This window comes from Pezoporus occidentalis, unplaced genomic scaffold (assembly GCF_034315485.1).
Source record: "Pezoporus occidentalis ecotype Australia unplaced genomic scaffold, CSIRO_AGI_Poc_V1 ctg176, whole genome shotgun sequence".
NCBI lineage: Eukaryota > Metazoa > Chordata > Aves > Psittaciformes > Psittacidae > Pezoporus > Pezoporus occidentalis.
In genome coordinates this window covers 1528843-1552135 of record NW_026913596.1, presented here as the reverse complement: position 1 = coordinate 1552135, position 23293 = coordinate 1528843, and the positions used below count along the sequence as shown (strand labels likewise).

General features: G+C 38.9%; 1 long non-coding RNA gene across 1 annotated transcript in view; it reads right to left on the bottom strand.

Annotated features, from left to right (window-relative positions):
• The window catches only part of LOC134161602 (uncharacterized), a 118887-nt gene that overhangs the window by 75827 nt on the left and 19767 nt on the right, over window positions 1-23293 (bottom strand). Inside the window, exons 10-11 of the long non-coding RNA XR_009964047.1 lie at window positions 21963-22044; window positions 10892-10963 (exon numbers count right to left, since the gene is read on the bottom strand). This is a non-coding gene — a long non-coding RNA (uncharacterized LOC134161602). The remainder of the gene's footprint in view (window positions 1-10891; window positions 10964-21962; window positions 22045-23293) is intronic.

Sequence of the window (23293 nt, the reverse complement as noted above, 5' to 3'; positions counted from 1 at the left end):
CCCATGTGCAGAAACTCATATATGATGGAAGGAAAATTAACCACCACCACCAACAGTATCTTTTCCCACGCATCTGACCAGAGTAAGAACTGTGAAATGAAATGAGATGATCATGGGAAATATTCAGGTATAGTATGAGAATGACCAGCTCCTGATGTGGAAGTCAAATCTTTTAGCCTATGTAAGAAACATGCAGGAAGTATCATGGGCATCAATACACTCACAATACTCTGTCTATGCTGGACAGTCTCACTCAAAAGAGTTGTGGTCAATGGCTCAATGTCCAAGCGGAGATAATCCCCATCCCTGGCAGTGTTCAAGGGCAGGTTGGACACAGGGGCTTGGAGCAACCTGCTCTAGTGGAAAGTGTCCCTGCCCATGTCAGGGGGTTGGAACTGGGTGAGCTTTAAGGTCTCTTCAACCCAAACCAGTCTGTGACTTTATGAGTCTATATTCACCTACCATATTGATGAATGTGCTTCAGGAAAGTCTTTCAATTCAGATAGAACACCCAAAAATCTATCACCCCACCACGAGATTTTTCCTTATAAATCAGTCCTATTGCAAAATGCCAAGTGACAAATGACCAGATTTTTAATGAAATCTGATGAAAGGATCTACTCCTCTTGCCCAGATTCCTATTCCTCAAATATCATCCTAATTGATTCTGTACCTAGGCATAAATCTCCAGCCTGTACTTTGCACAAACTCAGACCAGATGATGATAAATATGTCCTGTAGGTACAGATCTATAAATCTGAGTTTCAGAGCCACATTTACTACAGCAAAAGGCAAGGCACTTATTAATGTACAGTGGGTAAACTGTGTCTGCTTGTGATGGACGAGCACTGTGATAGCACAGTAAAAGGAGTACAAACCACCCCTTTCAGGGAGGAAACTGAGTATTGACTGAGGCATGAAGCAAGCTCACTTGAAGTACTTCCAGAATGATCTACATACAGCATGCAGCCTAACAACTTCTGAAGAGCTCCAAAACCAGCCACTATCTGCAACAGCACAGAGACCAGAGTCCCACTGAGTCTGGACAAAATCATTACAGGGAGAAGAGCAATGTTTGTGCTAGAGGAAACAATGGAATTCATTAGAAGTGCAATGACAGTTCATATTCCTGGCAATGAGTAATCAGTAAAACGGGGGTTTTGTTTGTGTGTTAGTTCACTATAAAGATCTTACAGCAAAATAAACACTGAACATTGAGAAATAGCTTACAGTGATGAACTCTGGTAAATCCAACCTCTTTTACAAGGGAATACCAAAGCAGATTTTAAACATTTGGCAGCTTATCAGAAGCTAGAAGAAGATTAACTATGTGAGTGAAAAATCAGTCCAAGAAACCAGAAACAGCTTTTCACAATGAAGGGAAGCCAAAGAGGAACAGTCTAAAAAGCATTTGGAAAGAAATGTTAAGAACATTTCACTATTAGGAAAAGGATCACTGAAGCAAGAGGAACTTGAATTCCTTTTGGAAGTGTGCAGGTTATTTACTAAGTTATTTGTAAGATCTAGAGAGAGCCTCAAAGTACCACCAGTGTCAAGACTCTGACAGAGTAGAGTTCCTCAGAACCAGGAACAAGTGTACCAGTACTCCCACTGGTACTGTGGGTAGTAAATAGTATTCATAACCCCTTGTAGGTGAAGGAAAAATGAGAGCAATAGATTTTTTCAAGGTACTAGCAATAGGATTTGTTAAATCAAATAAATCTTGATTGTTATCAAGAATCAGTACAGTATGTGGCACGCTGAGAACAACGGAATAACCACACCTAAGGGAACACCAGCTTCTACTTCACAGAGAAGGCACCAAAAGTGTGTTTAGACTGAACAAGACCCAGTATTATTAAATAGAGGCTGCTCTTCCTCACTGTGGTATGTCATACCCACAGCAACCGAGGTGAGGAAAGGCTTCCTTCTGGGTGCAGCACAGAATAAAATATTCACTGCCACTAATGTTATTAAAGAAGTGACAGCATGAAGAGTCTGGGTTTCCAGCTCAGTATTCAACTCCAAATGTGATCAACATCTTCCATTTCCTACATTCCCATGGAAATTCCAAAGTCTATGGACTCTGCTTCAAGCATCTGTATTTGAAGTGAAGTGTTTCCTTTCCCCTTCAGTGCTGGATGATCCCTGCACACCTCTGTGCACTTTCCTGGGGGAGTTGTGAAGCACAAGTGGAGCTCACAACACACGTCAGGTTTTCAGATCTGAATTACTATGTGCACTAACTGTATTACTGTGACTGCATGGTGCAATAGCTTTTAGAGCCCCAAAGATAACCAAAGGTTCCTGGTGAAACCTTGAACTTGCTGTATTCCTTTCAAGGAATTTTAATTTTTTCACTGGAGTAAGCTGAGGCATTACATAGATTTCAGACACACTTCTTCACATGCTAGGGTAAAAAAAGAGAAGGGAAGTGAAGCCAAAACCTCACTGAGTTGTTTCTGGCTGCTCTCAACCATAGGAATTCCCCAATCACGAAAACACTCTGCTCTAGCTGAGGAAGTCATGTTGATTAGGAAAAAAAAGTTCCAGATGTTAACTGACAGCAATATCAAGAGAAAGGGAAAGTGGAAGAGAGAGAAGGCATGTGAGGTGACCCTGCCCTGGGCAGTACCACAGCCAGAGCCTTGTACCCTCTCTTGCTGGGATGCAGCCAAACCCTGGATAGCACTCACACCATTCTGTTCTCCTTCCCCCTCCAGGCAGTAACTAGAGTCTTTCCAGTTTAACCCCATCAATTCTTTATATCCTTTCTGATTTCATTATTAGGTAAACATAGAAATAAATCAGAATTAAAGTTATAGTAGGAAAAAGCAGAACCACCTATTTTTCTTCACAATTCCCATACAATTTCTTCTTTACATCCTTATTGGGACAGTGTCTCTGAGATCCAGAGGTACCTCAGAAGGCACAGATGGGGTTAAAATACAAGTTCTTCAAGAGAAGACACTGCAGTCATAGTGAAGACAGATGTCTTGGTTCTTTGTATAGTTAGGTAATGTGATTTAACTCTTTGTGGGCTCTGGAAAATGGCCAAAGTAAACCAGCTGCTCAGCGTTCTGGGGTGAACTAACAGTGCTCATTTGGAGTTCTTCCATTCATCACATTTGTACTTCACTACTTCTCAGAACAATGCTATTTAAATTAGATATTTAGGGAAAACAAACGAAAGGCCATAAAAGTCTGCATGTGTTCCTAAGATTAGGACTTGTCTTACTTTCTTCCTACTGGAAAAATATCCATTATGGGAAAAACCTGCTTCTTGCTGCAGACTATTGCACTGATATTAAGCCCAACCAGAAACTAAGTAAGCTCCTGGGGCAAGATCTCACCTACTTATTTATCAGTTCACAATCTAGATAATTCTGTCTCTTCCCAAGAGGAAAATCTGGGTTTTTCAAAGTTTTTCAAAATCTGGGGCCTTTCTGTTAATGACAAAGTCATAGGAACACTACAGTTGGAAAGACCCCTTGGAGTTCCAGTCCAGCCTCCCCACTCAGAGCAGCATCAAACTGGGGAGGTTGCTCAGAGCCTTGCCCAGTCATATTGGCAGTATCTCCAAGGGCTGAGACTTCATAAGGAAGCTCTCTGGGCAAACTGTTCCACTGTTCAGTGACATGGTAAAAATACAGGGAATTCTACTCAAACGTAAGAAAAAAGTATGTCAGTTTGTGTCCACTGCCTCCCAAAGCATAAGCTATACTTTTTTCCTTTCTGAAATATTCTGACAGATGAGCCCTACATTCACAGAAGATCCTTAGGAAGGAAATTAGCATACCCTATGGAGGAGGCATTTCTGCCCTACTCCCAGCATATGTGAAAATTAACATATGGCTACAGATTGGAACAAGGGAACTCATGGGGCTGTTTCCTCCAAGTCACAAAACCCAACTCCTCCATGTCTTGCAGAAATCTGCTCCAGTTGAGTCTTCTCACACCGTTTGCTTGTTACTAAGACGCAATTGATACACTGGAACCAAGCTCTACAAAATGTTATCAGTTCCTGCTTGAGCACAGTGCCATATATATGTGTAGGGAGACCTGTCAAGTATTGTAAAGCCTGCTTTCACAATGTCAAGCTGTTTGAAGCAGAGTCCTTTGCTGGCCTCTTGCTTTCCCTTCCAGTGCATGGGAGGGACTGTGCAATTCTATACTCTCTGACCAATGCATGGTCAACACAATAAAAAAACACAAATGAGTTGCTTAATGCAAAGAGATACCGGGGAGCATGTGCGTAACAGGCACTTATCACTTGGCAGTCTGGGGAACAGCAAAACTCACACAACTCATTAGGAGAGATTACAAAATCTTTCTTCGGCACTTTAGCAGCAGAGTGGAATGAGGAGATGGAATTTTCAACTCCAGTTCAGCTAAGTTATTAAATAATCCTTACAAAGGTTCTCACTGCTGTTCCTTAGCACCATCTACCCAGGAATGTCAATGTCTCCCATACCTTCACAGAGTCTGACTGAGAAAGGTAACCTGTCTCTCATTTCATCCTGATAGTGTCCGCATATTGCAAGCTGAGGCACAAAGAGACGAAATTACGATCCAATAGTTAGTGTGGCCAGGGTTAACAATAACACAGTGGTGCTGAAACCAAATAATTTATCCAACAATGCCAATTGCATTTATTGTTAATAATTTTTGCATCACAGGAGTGATGCAGATGCAATTGGGCCCTGTCATTTAAGACTGAAAACAGACAAGTGGAGGATACTGACAGTCATAGGAAAGGTTCTGCAGTCCTTTCAGAAGAACTGCCCAGAAGTAAGCTCAACAGCTCACTGGAGAACAAGCTGCAGGGAGTCATTATGAACTGGCAGAAGGGATGGACAAGATGACCTAATAGGTTTATTCCATCTCTGGTTTCTGTGGTTGTGTAATTCCACACTGATATGAGACCAGGGGAGTTGACAGTTACATCTGCAGTCCCTCCTGAAGTCAGTGACCCTGCCCATGGAGTACATCAAATATTTAAGTGAAAAACATCACATATGCATTAGGAACTGAGGGGGTGTATCCAATTTGGGTTAATACTTAATACTTAAACACTGTAAATGGGAATGAAGATACAATGACAGGAAAGACTGGTCTTGGTTTAAAAGCACATTGAAGATGTGACCAGATGATATTAAGCAGAAAGATGCCTTGTTAAGTTTAGCACTGCTGCTAAACTTAATAGCAGCAAATATGACTTAATATTGCTAGAAAGCCACAAATAAAGGTTTTCAAGTCTTGTGTTTTCTTCAGCATATAAAAGAAAATGTCTCATCCGAAGCAGAATTCGTTTCCACCATTTCAGAGCTCTGCTCCTGCAGGTGTCCTTGGGCACTGTATTTTCTAAAGCATTTTTAAAATTAAAAATAATAAAACTCTAATGGTGCTTTCTTGGCTATGGGAATCAGGACAGTTATGAAAGAGCCATAAAGCAGCCTTTCTCTTTTAGCTGCCAACAGCTCCAGAAACATGTTTGCTGGAACCCTGACCCCTTACATAGAAAACATTAAAATAACTGAAACTTGATACAATTAACTGGTATTAGATTCAAAGATTGTGAGGCCAACTGGTTTTTATGATCTATTTCTTGGTACTTGCATACTAATGGAAATACTCCAAACTTCTGAAAAATATATTCCAGATAGGCTGACTGGTAACTCAGTTTGTAAAGCAACTGCTTCAGCAACTGCTTGTCCTGTCTGCAAGGAACGAAAACCAGACAGACATCAGATCTCTGCTGCTGCACACCCAAGGAATGTTTTCTCTCTGCATCCAGCTTTCCCTCAGAATCTATTAACAATGGCAATATTTGAAGTGTTACGGATAAAGCTTTCATTGCGCTTCTCAAAATACTAGTATCACAGCTGTAACATTTCCCAAAGCTTCTCATTCCCTGGCTTAATATTAGAAGTAGTACATAAATCTCCTTCTAAAACAGACAGCCTTCAGCTACAGCCTTTTCTACACGATACACTCTTTCTGCATGACGGAGAAAGGGGATGTGGGCCAGAGTAATAACTGTGGCAGAAGAATGATGGCTCAAGTTTGTGAAGCTCTTAAATTTGTAATGCCTATGAATTCCTTCCACCTGTGTTAGAAAGGGAACTGCCATTGATAGCCACAGAATTAAAGCAGACAGAAGGTTGACTTGGGTCCCACTAGCCAAAGGACTAACAGAACTGTGTGATGGGTATTGCTGTGAATTTTCAGCATGGTGTATCAGATTGAGAAATATCCCTAGAAAATTTCACCCAGCTAGAACGCGAGTGCTGGTGAATGCTTCAGAACCATTAGATCTGTGCTGCTCCAGCCTCAGCAAGGCTTTTCTGATAGAGCTGCTAATTATCTCACCCTTTTTCTTCACCAAGGTCCACAGGGATCACACAAAGCTCCAGTTGCCTTAACTTGCTCCTACAATTCTGGACCATGCTCTGTGATACTAAATGACAGCCAGGCAACAGTTACTTCTGAATTAAAGGTGGTGTAATTGAGAAAAGATTGTGTATTTAGGGAATTACTTAAGATCATAAGTACTTACAGACTACAGATGTGGTAGCTACTTCCCTCACAGAAACATACCAACATGGCTGTCTTCATGCCCATGTACTTCACCATATAAATCATCACGTAAACCTTTGTGACCATGATCAAAACCCACTACAAACATGACCAGAGCAGGATCTTCACTTCTGCTTTTGGCCAATGATATGATTACTTCATACACTCGTAACAAACCATGTACCTTACCTTACCATGGCAACCCCAGACAGAAAGCACTACCTTACAGAACAGCACTAACCGTTGTCAAATCATGCTTCAGGGACAATTTGTTTCCCGGTTTCCAACCACATAGTCATCATTGATCACTATGGAACATTATTTATTGCTTTTCTCTGTTACACATTTGTCACTTGTTTTGATGCTCTTCAAAGAAGCAGAAAAGGAACAGAAGAGAAAGTGTGGTGGTTTCTATTGGGCAGTTTAACCAGTTGAGGAAGCATGTGCATTGACACCAGAATTCCTTATGCCTACCTCAATATTCGGTCAATATAGAATGTACAGATACTTTTTATCACTAAGTATCTGTTCAAAGTGTGCACACTGAAATTACCAATTCTCTTCAAAACCTTTGAAAAGTCTTCTGTAAGGAGCGTTTGTGGGCTAGGATGGGAACAGAGTTACATTGGAGTACACTGAAGAGCACTCTTCACATTAAGAGTCCAGTTTATGTTGGTAAAAACAGTGGAAGAAACAGTAAAACAGTAAAACACTGTAATACTATAGCATTTAAAGACTCGAAGAATGAAGATCCCATTTTAAATAGCATAATCATGTACAGAAATACAGAATTCCGAGTGGACAACAAGCACAAAAAGGAAAATCAATGAGATGAAAGGTCATTTAAGTTGCCTCTAAAATACACTAGCTCCTTGAGGACTGCATAGTGGAGATTTCACCTATGTCTACACAAACAGAATTACTGACATGAGAAAGACTACTTAGAAAGCAGATGGCTTATATTACCTATTTAAAAAATAAATCTGTGAGGATTTAACAGATTTCATTCACATCAGGCTTTGGCTCAATACCTTCTAATAAACTACAAATGTGCCCTACAGTCCACACAGCAATTGTTGTCTGGAGAATTTGCATCAAACACACTAGACAATGCAATAAACTTTCTTTTAGAAGTATAAAAATGCAGCTAATAGATCTATGACTTCTGGATCACCACAGCCCATGAGTGTTTTACAAGATCAGAATAAATGATTCTCTCACAGCTGGGGACTGTTGTTTGCCACCACTGGGGCATGTACAGGGAAAGAGGCTTTGGGCTCCATCCCACATTCTGCAATCCTATAAAATCACTATAAAATAGGAAGGACATTCATTTTTAAAGATCACAGACTATTTGCTGTATAACCTCCCAAGCCCCAACTTTGTATTCAATTATGGCAAACTAAAAGAAAGAGGAGGAATAAAAGCAATACTTAGTTTTACATTTTAAAATGTATATTGAAGCTAAAAGACACATTGACTGTTTGCATTATGCTGCTCTAAAGGACATTTGAAAGCTGGAGGTAGCTAGGTCTCCTACATAACTTCACGAGCAACATCGAGTTCTTTCTGCTGTTTCATACTGAGTCACTCCACCATGCTAAGGAGAGACTTGCTCTTCGTAAGTATTGGCCATCTCAAGAAAGTCAGCTGGAAATTCAGAACTTGAAATGTAAAACTTTCCCTTCACACAAGAGTAAGAGCTTGCAATTGCTTCTCACCAGGGACTCTTGGGACATTACCCTAAGCAAACCACCAAAGCTTTATGTTAAAACAAAATCCAAATCTTGGCACTCAATTGTTAGTAATTTTCAGAAGACCACCAAGTGCACAGTGAACTGGTGAATCCTGTGGCCATAACTTTAAGGAATAGAAGGTCTGAGATTCTGCCAAATGCTACCGCTATCTGTAACTCCTAATACTATGCAAACAAAATGATTGCACTGTAAGAAAATGTGAAGGAAATAAAGTTCATCATCAATGAAGGCGCAAAGATGATGATGAAATCGGATGCATTCTGAAGGTAAAATAGTCAAGATATTACAAGTTATGGAATGCTGCAGGCATGCCTTGCAATGCCACATCTGCATCTCCAAAGCTGATTTCTACTTTAAGAGGCTCTTGAAGGAGAATGAGTTGGATTTAAGGAGCTTTATCTGCTTTTGCTTTGAATTTTTCTGTTTGCTTCAACAATGGACATTTAAGATAAGGCCTAGTGATTCAGTGATATGAACTGACAAGGGGAAGTGGCAAGAAAACAAATTTAGAATCACAGCAAGTATTAAAACAAAGTATGAAAAAAATACTACCTTTGTTTTATTTGTGGTGTATCACATTGACCAGACAACAGCCTTGTTAGGTAACCGCACACCATGTAGAGCACAGCTCTTAAACTCCCATATATTTGGTATATTCAGAGAGATAAACAGAAGTGCAGATTGTTGTGTCTCCAGCGTTTTTTAACGACAACACTGTAATTTAACTTTTTAATCTGAACTAATTACAGGGGTGCTGGGGTTTTGTTTGCGCATGCGTGCGTTCCTTCCTTTGTGGTTATCTTTAAGAGTGTAAAAGCTCCTATAACTGGTAAGCAGACATAAAAAGAAACTGGGATCCCTCAGATTAGACAGAAATGTTTTAAACACTTAAAGAGGTGAAACTGAATGGAATTCATGAATGAATTACTACAGCTCTTTGAGTAATCAATTCCAATTGCTATTAATAATACCACTTTCCCTTCAAAGAATTACTTTCACCTTATAAAGTCAAAGCTTGTAACCTGCTTAATCTTTACTACAGCCTGCAACAATTACTATTAGGCATAGAGGACCTACAAATTAGAAGCTCTGTCTCATTATCTCTTTTTCCAACAGACTCTTTCGATGATCATAAATAACTCTAAAATTATCATAAAAATTAATAGTACTACAGTTAAAGAAAATTATTATGTAAAGGTTTATGATTTTTGCAGCCATTAATAGACATAAGTTAATGAGCCATAGGCTTTCCAGAATATGATATCAGATATTTTTCCACCAATGAAACTTTCAGAGTTCCAAATCCTTCAGAGGTCACCAACTTCAAAAATAGAAAAGACAGTTACTGTTTAATACTAATGTGAGTAAAAATGAAACAGAAGTATTATAGCAAGTACCATGCATAGCAATTGGAACAGCCCAGTAAAACAAGATAAGGAAATCTACCTTGTCACCCACGTGGAATGGAGGAAGCAAAACCAGAATATTGAAGATGAATAAGATGCATTTTGAACACTCTCTACATATTTTAAATTCACAACTACCTAGAGTCGTAGCTTTAAGCTAGAAGGGAAAGTTAGGATCAGGGCTTATAGACACCAAGTCATAGGGAAATTCATCATACCTCTGTGAAACAGGTTCCAAAAAAGGTTACTGTCAAGAATGTGCATTTTGACAACCACAAATAAAGCTGATTTCCCATTCCATTACTCTTAGGCTGTATGTATAGGATGCTTCAAGCTCTCATCAACAAAAATGTCGAGGAAGCATGACTCCTGCAGTAACCCCAGCCTTTGGCTTTGTCAGTCATGCTTTAAAGAAACGCAAACACCTGAGGTTTTGAAATGACGAAGAGAACTCCCCACAGCACAGGAAACAAGTATGCATCAGCCATCTTAAGGGAATAAAAGTCTGGGGGTTTTAATCTTTTCCCTCCAGTCTGGAGATGATCATATTTCCTCTTGAACGGAAGTGGCCTATTTTGTGACTTAAACAAACAGGTGCAAACTCCCCAGGATAATTCACTGACTTTATCTGACATGAACTTTTAAGCTGGACCCAGTGGACAGCACATTGCACTGCTTCTCATCCTGTGGCCTTAAGAACAAGCATTTATTCACACTTTCTCATGCTATTGCCACTTATTTTCAAAGTAAAATTTAATGAAAGCTTCCTTCCACATGCGGCTTTGCTTTTTGTGTTGCAACAGCAGAAGACTGAAGGCTCCCACAATCTTATTTATAATCACGGACAAGATAAATATACTGGCCTTAGAGAATATCAGAAATAACAGAATCCTAATTAAAAGTAGCACCCAAAATTGTCAGATATATCACATATTGGACACAATCAAGACACTAAAGATAAATGCCTTGAAAGAAAAAGTTCCAGGAAAATTTTACTGGATTTCTTTACTAATCCTAGAAGTAATTCAACAGTTGACATAGTCTTCATGATCAATACATTCAGTCCTGAAGTTATGCTATAAACCAGCTTCTACAGCTCTTTAGTTAACAAATATGATAATACAGGCAAGGGAAAAAAAAGATCTTTACCTTGTAATGCCTTAGAATTCCTTGAGGTGCTGATCCTTTTGTAGCTTGCATTCTTTGGTTGTCATGTGAGATCTAAAGATCAGAATAAACTTATTGTTACAACTAACAATGATGGTTATTTATATGTTGATGAGAACTTGTTATTAGTTCATAAGACAGATCAAGACTCTTCCTCTTGTAACACATTCTGTACTGGTCACTTTAATGGGATCTACTCAGCCACTTTCAAAACAATATAAAAGCTTCAGATCCTCTAAACTGATTTTCAAAAGCATTGAGAATCCTGAAGTCACATTGTCTTCTTTGCCAAAATAAGGCAAATATTACTGATTGCTGTAGCAATTTAAAAAGATTAAGTATATCTGTGAGATAAAAAAGCTATAATTTGAAAATTATAAACAAGGAAGTGTTTAACTAAGTGCCAGTCGTGTAATACTGTAGACTACAAAGCCACTGATACTAAATAGTGGACATCTTATTTACATTTTGTAGCATACATGTTAATATTTTAGGGTATGAAACTCCTTGCACATAAGAAAGTTTAAAGCATGTTGAAAAAAAACTATAATTTAAATAGTCATCCTTGTATCAAGTAAAAATAAACCCTTCTCACTAGTGATGAGCAATGAAAACGAGAAAGGTTAGCTCTTCTACCCAGTAATCCCTTATTTCCTACTTGAAAATCATTAAGACATACATAACTTAAAGCACACAACAACATGATTATTAGGAAGGTATTTAATTGTGTGCTTATGTCCTATCAAAAAGAGATTGATAAGTGACACTACATTGTAGGATGCTGGATTTAAAGGAGATTAAGTGCTTAACTTATTTTAGCAGCATTTGAACATCAGCACTGAAAAAGGCTTGGCAATTAAAAGATCTTGAGAAAGCCTCAAGACTATTCTATAACACACAATATAATATAGCAATGGCATGTAGGAAAAAAAAAAAAAAAAAAATCAATTTGAGATCCACTCCTGAAGGCAGATGATAAGAATCATCCACAAGGAAACAGATAACAGCTGATATGACCTCCTTACCTTGTCAGAATTACAATTACAAAAAATCAGATACTGCAACTTAATCATAGTTACACGTTCCAATTTCACATGTACATTTTAATGGTAAAACACTAAAGACAAAAGATAAAAATGGCTTCACCACTTTAAAAGGGAAAAAAGAACCAAGCCCAACCCCCCCCCAAAACCCCACATGTCCCAAGAGTCAAGTTAAAGATTCAGAAGTCAGGGCTAGGAGGGAAGAGGAAGATAAATAATTTAGCACTCAGCACAACTAAAGGCTGTCACTCTGCCAACTCTAAGAGAAATGAAAAGGTTTACACGGATCCTGAGAGTTTTTACAAAACCTCCAGGGAGTTGAAAAAATAAATCCAGAACAAGAGTTCTGAAGTATGCCACATAAATAGCTTCTAAAGACACTGATTAGACTGTGAGACTAACGGCATAGAAAGATTCCTTTAGTTCAAAATCAGACTGTTCTCTGGCATTATGTTTGCCCTCCTGTATCATCACCAGCTGCATCAGCAGCAGGGCTGCCTGTCGTTTTACAGAGGCATCACCTTCTCAGAAGCCAGGGAAGATGTTTACGGGAGACCCAAGACATATTGGTATCATTTTAAATGCTATGGCTAAGCCTGTGCTTGGCATTAAATTTACAGGCACTGCACACATTTTCATGCGTAAAGACCAATTCTGATCGCTTGGAGTTGAGTAACTTCTGTGCTTTGTGGTGTCAATATTCATGGCTGAACATAAGACAATTAAGCAAATAAAAATCCCTGTAAGACTTGGCCACTCTTTGCAGGAGGGAGGAGTGCAGGGAGGAAGAAAGGGGAAGCTTCACATTATTTCCTTTTACCTTAAAATTAATTTTTTGCTCTTATTGCTTGAATTGCAATAAGAATCTGTAACAGGGCCTTTCAATCCCATAAAAGCAAGAGTTAAACTGCAATACCTGCAACTATAAAAAAATTAATTCCATATCATCATCACGTTTTACTTCAAACTAAGATGTAACCTTGTACTTCATTGCTCAGACAATGTTAACTGTAGGAGAATCACAGAAAGGAACTAAGTTCATTTAAGACATAAAGCAATTTTGAATTGAATTGATTACAGTGATCAGTCTATCACTTTAATGTCATCTCTGCTGGCATTTATTAAAAAGACATACATGTGACAACCCATTGATCCTTAACACTGCAGCTGAGATAAAAAGTCTATTTGCAAAGGAAAATTACTTCTTTAATTAGAAATGGAGTATCATTCTCCCTTTCCTTTGTTAGAACTTCAGCAGCCACAGATCAAATACATCATGGGAGGGGCTGCAGAATCTGCCATCTAGTTTCATTTAAAAGTCTTCACAGTTAATCATTCAAAGTTGTACGAATAAGCACTTGAGGTGGGGAAGGAAACGGGTCTATCCCCCATACGAAGGCACTCCAACGTGCTGCTGCTTAGGAGAGGCTTCAGAAGGGAGAGCTTCTTATTACTAATTAGAAAGGATTCGATCTTAGGCAGAAGCTCTTCCCTGTGAGGGTGCTGAGGCGCTGGCAGAGGGTGCCCAGAGAAGCTGTGGCTGCCCCATCCCTGGCAGTGCTCAAGGCCAGGTTGGACACAGGGGCTTGGAGCAAGCTGCTCCAGTGGAAGGTGTCCCTGCTCATGGCAGGGGTTGGAGCTGGATGAGCTTTAAGGTCCCTTCCAACCCAAACCAGGCTGGGATTCTATGATTCTTGGTGGATGCTGCCATAAGACTGATGTTCAGGGGACAGGGTCACTACTGCTTGTTTTATCTTACACTGTACTTGAAAAGCATGGCATTCAACAGATATAGGCTTAATTTCCTTAAATTTTCAGGATGAAAATCACAAACTATGCAGGTAAATCTACACATTCCTGTGTCTTTTTATAGCATGTGGAACTAATTCTGGATAATTAACTCTTACTCTATTTTCCCCATCAGTTAAAATAAGAACAATTCAATGCAGTGCTGATTTCTTAGCTGAATACAAAGTCTATTTAACAACTGTCCAGACCAAATGATTCATTACAACAAAGGAATCAGGACCTTGAATTATTTAGATTCTTTTGTGCAGTATATAACCCTTAGGATTTACTTAAATTGCTGCCTACAAATGAACTACCAGTAACTCATCATCTAGCCATGAAAATAACTCAGTTGAACTGTGGGTAGATATTTAATTGCCTTCACAATGTTTGTGCAGTATTTGTCTATAAAGCTTTAGATAATATTGCCTTTATTCATCTGAGTAAACTATCAATTCCCTTACAACAACAGACAAAACCCTGCATTCCTGTTTTAACTTTCCCCAGGGTACAAATTAAAACTTTCAGGTGGCACATCTTTACTTTATTTGACTATAAACTCTCTTTATGGCAATGCAAGTTGTCACAGATGATGGCTACTGGAATACTTAAGTGTTTATCTCCAGCCATTACACAGGGAACTGGAGCTGTGCACAAATTCCCTCTACAAACTCTGAAAACTGAACTCTCAGACATCCAGAAATGTACAATTCATTGGCTGTGATGATTCTTCACAGCAAAGAATGTTCATCTTTAACCAGACTCTACTGGTGTAACACTCAGCTGTTACCAAGCAGTAAAAGCAATTTCAGTGTGACTATGGCTATTTCACACGTGATACAAATACTGCCCAAGTTTCGTAGTTCTGTTTGAAATAGCTCCGGATAACAAATGTAAAATAACAATTTACCTGTTGCAGGGTGAGGAAAGGAATGAGCACATGTGGAATTAAGGGTTTAATCTCTAAAACTGGGCTGGAAGATCTGAGTTGGGATACTAGAATCCTGATTCTTTAGCTGAAACAGAGAATCTGGGCTCCCCAGCTTAGGCTGAGGTTAAGGAGAAGTCCTAGTCCTGGTATGTGTTAATGCTTAAGTGGTACTGTGACACAGAGCTATGCATTCACAAACAAAAAAAAAAGCCTGAATTAGCAGCTTCCATGTAAAGATATCACTTTATGTCTAGAATGTGATGAAATGACGCCCAAATACTTCACAAGTATGAAAAAGTTTCTATTTGGGATAGTGGAATGATTTGAGTGATTTTTATATTACCACTTTACAAATGTAAATGTATAGGTGCCTGGGACCACACAATATAACAACAGAAACCAGGAGTCTCAGATTGCAGAACTGCTGCTCTAAATACAGGATACACTTGCTGTACTGAAGGAATGACTTACATGAAAAAATAATGGCTAGAATATCATATCTGCTCCAACTCCAGAACCTAGTGTAGGATGATGCTAATATCAGCTAATAATATCAGGATCAAAGATGAGTGGAATAAAACTTCCAATTTTAGCTGCTCTTTATCTGCAGGTGTGAATGTATAATGAATTCTCGCCACTGGCTCCCTATTATAAATCCAATGATTTTGTACTCTACAACAGCAGTTTCTACAATTTTCTTTTGGCACAACCTGCTTGGAATACATGACAAAACAGCAGGGTGCCAAAACGGTTTTCTAAATGATCTACTTTGCAAGACAGCTTCCAAGTGCGACCCTGATGAATCTTATTACTCTCAGAACAGAACAAACACGAAAGAAAGAGCCCCCATATCATTTACTTATGTATTTCTTTGGGTTTTTTACATGCTACTTTACATCCATGCCAAAGTATTCATTCCAACACAGAAAGCATTTTAAACCCAGGTTAAATAAAAAACCATTAGTGGGTAGGATAGAATTGCACTATGCCTATTTTTGAATCGTGCTGTCTCAGGCAAGTGTAATGAATCATTTGATGTCATCTCAATTACCATGTTGCTCTAATCAAGGGAATTGCTCTTCCCATCCACTCCTTGTATGGAACTCTCTAAATTAGATGGCAGAGTTTTTCCCATGGACAAACCCATCCTCTGGCAAACTACAAGGGTCAGGATTTAGCAAGATTAAGTTACAGAACAAGGCTGGGTGACTCTATACTTCAACTGATTATCAGATCATTTTAATGGTACAGAGGGGTATTTCACTGCAATTTATAGTGATGGTTGAGTGTTTAATCAGGAAAAAGTATTTATGGGCAAAAGCTACACCAGAAACGGAAGGGAATCATTACACATCTTCAAAAATAAAGCTCTGAATTAAGGTAGATTTCAGTTGCAAAACAAACTTCCAAAAGCTTTTATTCCTTTTTCATCTCGGCATGACTTGCCTTGCTGCAAACACCGAGACATGGCCAATGAGGATTACTAGAATGCATTAAGAAAGGTTGCTGAGGTATAGGTATGCAAGGAAAAGCGAGCATAAAGAGAGTTAACTGTGGTTTGTACCCCCCTTTCTCAGTCAAGGAACCCTTCCATATGCTGTGTTCTATTTATTATTTCTGCATTGCATCAGGAGGGAAATATTCACGCTGAGCCACAGGGATTAAAGACTGAAGCTCTAGAGCAGTCAGAACACATCCATCATATCCAGCTGCTTTCAATTCCAACACCTCACACCTGCTTTTATTTATTATTCCTGGGCTAGACAAGACTGGGCTCATTTTTCAATCTTTAAAAGCTTTCTGAAGAAAGACAAATCAATCTATTCCCTTCCCTTTTGCCTCTGCAAGAGCCCACCAAGACAACATTGAAACCAACTGCTCACATGGTGAGGACCTTACCTAGTGGAAGCCACTTAAGCACTGGGGCTGGACCTCTCCCTCATCCCTGCATGGGGACACCATGGCCAAATGGAACGACAGCAGTTGGATGTTAGCAGACTCTCAACCCCATTTACTCCCATAGATTTTATTGCCTTGTTTGTAATTTACATTGGAAAAGGACTCAAGAGGTTTGGGTGACAGTGAATTAAACTAATTCATGTAGTACTTTATGCAGTAGGATCTCCACTTCTGTTCTCCTCCTGTCCTATAAATGAGGATACGACTTTGATCTACAGCCAATGAGTCATTTCAAATATTGTTGAGCTAACATGGATGATGATCACTCAACTCCTCTTACTAGTTTTAGGAAGTCATTTCATAGGTGTATACACCTCATTTTTGAACCTGCCAAGCAGGTAGAAAATCTTCCCGCATGAAACGCAAAGTATTATTATTTGTAATAAAATACATCAGGAGATGCTGAATACACTTTCTTTAACAGGCAAATCTGCCCCACTACTCTTCAAAAAATAAAGGCTAGTCCATAACACGAACAACCAAAGACTTCAGAACAAAACCAACTCATTAAAATTTGGCTAGCTTGTAATAAAACGTACCTACAGTTGCCACAATAGTGACATGCTGTAAATGCTATCCAGCTTTTGGAGGAGCAATGTACACTTCCTAGAGAGACATCAAGGCAATTGCCCATGATACAATGTTAAGAACATAGATTCTACGGTTTGCAGTAGCATCAAGTCTCTATTCAAGTGTAAAAAAATTAATTGACTCCATCTGTATTGGCCTAATGACTGATTAAATGACTAATCACGGAAGTCTTAATTAAAATCATTTTTCTGTACAGAAGAGGATGGAGGGAGGAAGGCAATCATTAATGTGTTATAATGTATGTCAGATTCCATTTGTGCCATTTACTAACAGCCGTCAAATGAGTAATTATGCACAAGGTCATTCTGTAAACTTTCTGCATCCATCAGGCTGATTGGATTAGGCTTGGTGCTTGGCTAGGTTCTGCCTGTGGCTGCTTTTTCCCAATCACAAACCAGGTAATTAATATTGCTCAGAATAAATAATAAAGGAAGCTGACATTTCCTCTTCCATCTTCACCCCAGCCAACCAGTCAAAGACTGATACGCAGCATTCCTACGTTGCTGGGTAAAGTCCCACACCTCCTCTGTTAAACCAAGCTCCATGGATTGACAGGATCTCACAGTGCAATTCTGTGACATGCAAGGAATTTTTCCTGCATGAATCAAGTCAAGGGGGCAATTAAAAGAATCCTTTCCAAGTAAAGCAAGATGTCAGTATAAAATGTATTTTAAGTTTTATTTGCCACCTGACGCATAGTGACCTCTGCTATGGAAAGACAACAAGCTGCCTCTACCTAACAGCTGAGACTATTTAAAACAATGCATTAAAATGAGTAATGGAATAAAAAAGAACTTCTTGAGATGAGATAAACCAAGTTCCACTTGCATTTAACTCATACGTAGCACCTACACTTTTGATGAAATGTTGTACATAAAATGTTCAAGTCCAAGGTATAAATTGTAACACAGAAAATATTGTTTGATCATGGCTGTCCTGAAATTTCCAGGAAATCTTTTCTGCAGCCACAGTCACCTGTGCAGCCACATCATGAGCCGCAACAACTCCACACATCCCAGATGACAATCATCTATAAACCCGTGTTTTTATACCACTAGAATTCAGTATGCCTTAAGAGAGAACAAAAGAAGTTGATGTAGCCCTGTCACTATTATAAGCTTCTGTCCAACTCTGTAAACGTTCAAAATCATGAATTCAGCTGTGCAGTACTGATTAAAGTTAGTTACGGAATTAGGTGCCAAGGAAGTTCCAGCTCCTGTAAAATAACTAACGTTTTTCAGTTACCATTGCCTTTTTCCTACACAGAAGTATTCTGACCAGCAATCCTGATTAAAGATATCTCTGCAGTGACACTGAAAATGGACATCCTCCTGTGAAGGTACAGTGTGTTGCTTTAAAGCATATCCAACTCATTAAAAACAGTGCTCAAAATACAGATGGAGAAGCTGAAGTGACACAAAAAGATTAAGAGAATCTCAAGTCATGACTATGTAACATCCAGTTACACTTTTGGCATGATTAAATACTCTCCTGTCTAAACCCTTTAAAGTCAAGCAAGTCACAGAAAAATATATGTAAACCTACATCAGGCAGCTTCATCCAGATTTCAAGTAAATTCCAATTTCAATTAGTTTGAGTTAATTATAACACAAACGTGACCCTCCCTACCACATAACTGAAGAAAACAAAAATATGTGACAACAAATCTCTGCTTGCAGTAACTGTCAGTGTCACATAGGAAAGAAGCTCATTTTACTAATAAAGGAAATGGGATTGACTGATGGATTTAAAATTAAATTCAGCTATTCTATAAATGTAACTGAGTTTTAAGGTGGCTCTCAGCATTGAGACTCAAACGTGCCACTCTCTGGGCTTCCAGAGAATCAATGAATCTCAGTTTCATCTTCGCTTGAAGACACAAACAACCACAAAATCCATCACCACCAAACCAGCACACTTAAAAAACAAACAACATATACAAGCACAGTAAATCTTTCAAAACCTGAGGATATTTTTATGGAATAATTCAACGACCCACACTTTTCTGCTAATGCAAATGAAAACTTGCACAAGTACCTAAATTACAGGGTGGCGTGCCACTCTTCATCTGCACAGAAATGTAGGAGTTCCTGTTTCAATCATTCCTATTGTTTGAAATACACCAGATGATAATGGAGTGGCTGCCACTGTAGGCAGTGACTGACTTCTAGGTGCAGGTAATTAATGACTCTGTGTGTGACTTACTGTAGGTTTGGAGGAATTACTAGACTGAGGTGAAGATCAATGCGCTAGTCAGCTTCAAGTACAAGAAGTGACCCATCTGAAACCTCAGCACTTTTCTCTACATACATTGATAATACAGGCTATTCCTGCTCTTTGATTGTATAAATTACTGAAGACAAAGTCAAGCATTTCAAGTGCCTCTCAACTACCTGAAAAAGTTAGACCCCCTTCTCAGCACACAAGTACCTACCCTTCACATCATGAGACAAAAGTCCAACTGAGTTTGCCTGAAGACAAGGCTTCACCCTTTCTTATTTCTTCATTTAATAAAACATATGAAGGTATGTTATGGCCAAAGACCACAGAAGAGAGATGGCATCCCATGTGAAGGCAGCTCCAGCTATTCTAGCACCAGAAATCTGGGAATCTGCCACTCTCTGGGCCACTAAATAGGATGAAGCAAGATAGGCTCAGCCTAAGGGGCTGCAATGTAGCCAAGCGAAGCCATTTAAAGAAAAATAACAAAACAAAAATCACTTCAGTCTACACTAAATTCCCTGGTCACACTGCAAAAACAAGGGAGAGAGTTACTGCGTGTGGTAAATGAAGCATTTTTGAAAGTGCTTTAAGTAGCTGGGTACCTCTGATTACTACTGTTAGTGCACACTGTCCTGTCTATTTTAACATAACCATGACTTCTCAACTGGTTAAAGATGAAAAAACACCTTGTTTCAGAGAAGCTACTGCAAATCAGCGGGACCAACGTGACTAGACATAGGAATTGCTGTGCCAGCTCATGTCAGCAAGTTCCATTATAATTATTTTATGCTTTGCTGTTAGCTGAACTAGTGAAAAAGGTGGAGAATTAGTCATCATGGCAGATTTGCTCAAGTCAGTATTTTAAACAGCTTGTAACCTATTGTACAGTCAATAAAGCAAACACTGGAGAAGTTACCAATAATCAAGTGTAGGAAAAGCCATTTTCATCACAAGCCAAATAACAGGAAAGTCAAACAATATCTTTGACTTCACTGCTGCAACTGCCACCCGTCTGAGAGGATCGCTGCATACTCATTTTGTCAGTTAAGAAATGCAGATTACGTATCCCCTATTCTTCTGTTTGTTTTATACAGTGAGTGCAGTTTCTGCATGAAAGTCCAACTGTAGTTTCATCCTCTTTGTGTCACAGAAACCTCATTTACCAGTCATTCTTCTCCATATGAAAAGATCTATAATGAGGAGTCTTTCTGTCATTGCCCTGCTCCTCTGAGTCAGGGATTTTCATTTCCCCCTAATACTTGCTGCTGTAGCTGCAGTTTCATTTACTGTCAACTCATACCACAGCCTTAATGCAAGCACATCTGTGGCTGGATCATGGAAAGATTCAGTATTGCTTTCAGAGCTGCATATCGATTACATGGTTACAAGAAACAAGTTTTTATTTATTTACTATATTCTTATATGGTACTTTTAAAAGGAAGGTTTCTTACTATACTTGAAATGACAGTTAATTCTTCCAGTTCCTCACCTAGCACAGATATCTGTATGAGAATACAGAATCATAGAAAGGGGAATAGGAGGTCTACTTACACATACACTCTCACAAAAGAGCAGAAAAGCCTAAAGTTAACCAAAAACTAAAAATGTTGCTTAGATGTGAATTAAAAATATATATTGAAACCAATTACATTGTTTTGAGGAAATAAAGCTGTTCAAAAGAAAACTTCTTCTATTCTTGTTAACACTTGAAGCTGTTTACACACGCTCAGCCGAGTTTAGCTTTGGTTTGACTCCGGGAATCAGCTGTGTCAGGATAGATCACCTCAGTCTAAGGAAGCAGTAGTCGTCACATTCTCTTTGTTGAAAGCCAGAGTTTCTCTTTACACATTGTCCTGATTAAACCCCCTGCTATAGTCAGTGTGCAAAGTCAGTACTAATGGGGGTTGAAATAAGAAGCTACCTGAAAGATGCCACAAAGGTTTTTATGAAGTAAATCAAACTTTTCACTGGCCAGTAAGCAGAGGAGTTTTTCTTCTGGATGCAATTTGGTCTCCCTCAGAGAGTGTACAATTATGGACGTTCATTTAAACACACCAGTTTGAAACTAGCAAGGTGAGATGTAATTACCCAGTGTAATCACAGCAGATTGCAAAACTTGGCCAAAAAGAAAAAAAAAATGCAGTAGATCTGATGACAATTTTAAAGGTGCAGTGAACCCCCCACACCACCCCCTGCGTTTGAAACGGGGGAAAAGCTCTAATAAAACAAGAAAAACACTTTGAAAACCTCCAAACACCCAAAAACCCCAGCATCAAACAGAAGGACTCAGAAACATTGTTCTTGGAAGCACAAGCCCAGGTTATAAGGAAGGAAAAGATGTACTGGCATAAAATGTGAAAGGCAATATTTATGTTGCAGTGGCCAGCTAAGGAAGAGACAGGGCTATTTGTCCAAGAGCGTAACACCAATTAGAAGTGGTGCATTGCAAAGAGATCAGAACTGCTTTCGGCAGACAGCATTCTCCAGCTGAGCAGCAGGAATACTGATTCACACATACCTGCTGTCTTCCATTTTCTCCTGTGAGACTGTCATCTTCTCAGCTTTCTCAGCAGATATTCTGCCACTTGGCTTTTGGCCTCCTTTCCACAGAGAAAAAAAAAAAAATAAAATGAAGTATTTCTGTAGTGTTTAAGTGCCAAACGCAGTGCAATTTATGATGTGCTCATGTTTTCCTTTGCATTATAAGTTAAGAACAAATGCAAAAATCATCAGCACTTGAACTTGGATTTTGATTTACATATATTAAGGTACTCTCACAATTTGCCATTATTTACTTGTGTGAACAAAACTGGATCCTATTCACTTCCCTACAGAGCCAAAAATAAAACAGATAAAAGCCAGAATGTACAACTTCACAGTCAAAAGAATTTGAAACCAGAAGTTGTATCAGATTCTCTGACCTGCTCTTTCTTTGTTGAACTAAAATCTTACTGGGAGTGAAGTAAATAGTTACCTAGTTTTGTCACAACCAGCAAAGTGAACAATTAGCAATACTGCAATTCCTCGCGATAAATTTATGCCAAGGAACTCATATCTCACTATTAAGTAACTTCTCTTCCCTGCAAAACATGCAAGGAGGCTGTTTTGGTCATGTTCTTGGTGAGAGGAAACTTGAAGAAGCATTTCATAATACAAACCAGAAGACGGGAGAATTCTTTGTTAGGGAATTTCACATCCTGGTTGGAATACTTTGTGTTGGAAAGTTGTTGTTGAATAATTCAGGACAAAGCCTAAAAATAGTAGTATTTGTCTCAAATTCTGCGGGGTGATGTGTGAAAGATAATATTCTGTCGCACTTTATACTACCTACAATACCTTCAAGAAGAAACTTCAAGTTGTGAATGCTGCAGTTATCTCCACAGTGCTGTAACTTTATCATTACACGGTAAGATAAAAAGTTAAGTCTTTGCCTCTGCAAGGACATTAAATAACATCTATCTCTCCCTTAGCTTTCGCTGTAGCAGCAGTATTTATTCTCTGGGCAACGAGTACTTACACGCTGCTTACAGAATGGCTCCAGGTTCTTAAGGCACTAAGTGTTTCAGAAAGGTTCCTCTGTCACTAAACCTAACCCTTTTTTATTATTATTAACTGATAGCTCTTGTTCCACACAGCTTTGACACTGTTTAACACCAAAAAGATATTTTAGCAGTGCACTACAGTCACAAGGCTCATTTAACTGTCATCAGGGGCTGGAAATCAAGTTCAAAGAAATAAAGGATCCCGTTCAGCCTTTCTTCTTTAGCAGAACAGTGAAGGAACATCAGTGACCCTTTAGGGAAGAAAGGAGGTGAATATTTCTAGTGTGAACATTTTCTGTTTGACACA